The sequence below is a fragment of the Chrysochloris asiatica genome, unplaced genomic scaffold, assembly GCF_000296735.1.
Source record: "Chrysochloris asiatica unplaced genomic scaffold, ChrAsi1.0 scaffold00034, whole genome shotgun sequence".
Classification (NCBI taxonomy): domain Eukaryota; kingdom Metazoa; phylum Chordata; class Mammalia; order Afrosoricida; family Chrysochloridae; genus Chrysochloris; species Chrysochloris asiatica.
In genome coordinates this window covers 4,509,302-4,510,013 of record NW_006408552.1, presented here as the reverse complement: position 1 = coordinate 4,510,013, position 712 = coordinate 4,509,302, and positions in this window count along the sequence as shown.

Genomic DNA, 712 nt, shown 5'->3' with positions numbered 1-712 from the left:
CGGAACAGCTGGTAGTTTCGAACTGCTGACATTGGGTTTAAGCAGGTCCTATTCTCCTTGTCCTGTTCTCCTTCTAGGACCTCAAGGTCATCCCAGCCAATGTATAAATTTCCTCATTTGCAGGGCCCTCACTTGAGACTCAATGACTAAACCGACTCCATTTTGTTTAGGTCAGTAGATCCATGCTTGTAATCAGAAACAGAGACGGGAGAGGAGGGAAGAACGCTTCTAGGATAGGTTGTGTTAACTAGCAGGTTGTTACTTTGGAAACTGGGACTCCATTTCATCGGAAACCTTTGAGAGACACTGAAGAACACACCCTGGAGTAATCCCTTTTAAGCAGCACAAAAGCTGGGCTGCTCATCTTCTACTTCCTGCCCAGGACAGATTCAAGAGTGGCTTTTAGGGGCATTCGTTCCCCAGACCTCTCTGATCTGCCCAGCACAAGCTTGAGCTCCAAGGTTCTTGCCAGGGAATGTTCTCAGGGATCTGAACGGGACTTCAAAATATTCATGGAAAGATTCCAGTATCATTCAATTCTATTTTTCCATGAACTTTTTGCAGTCCCCTTGTATGCCTAGAAACTGAGACTTGGGGGCAGGTGGATGCTATACACTCCCATATTCTTACAAAATCCCAAACTGTCAAAGACCTGGGGAACAGAAAACCTTGTTTTGCAGGACCATTGTTGTTGTTAGGTGCCATCAAGTCG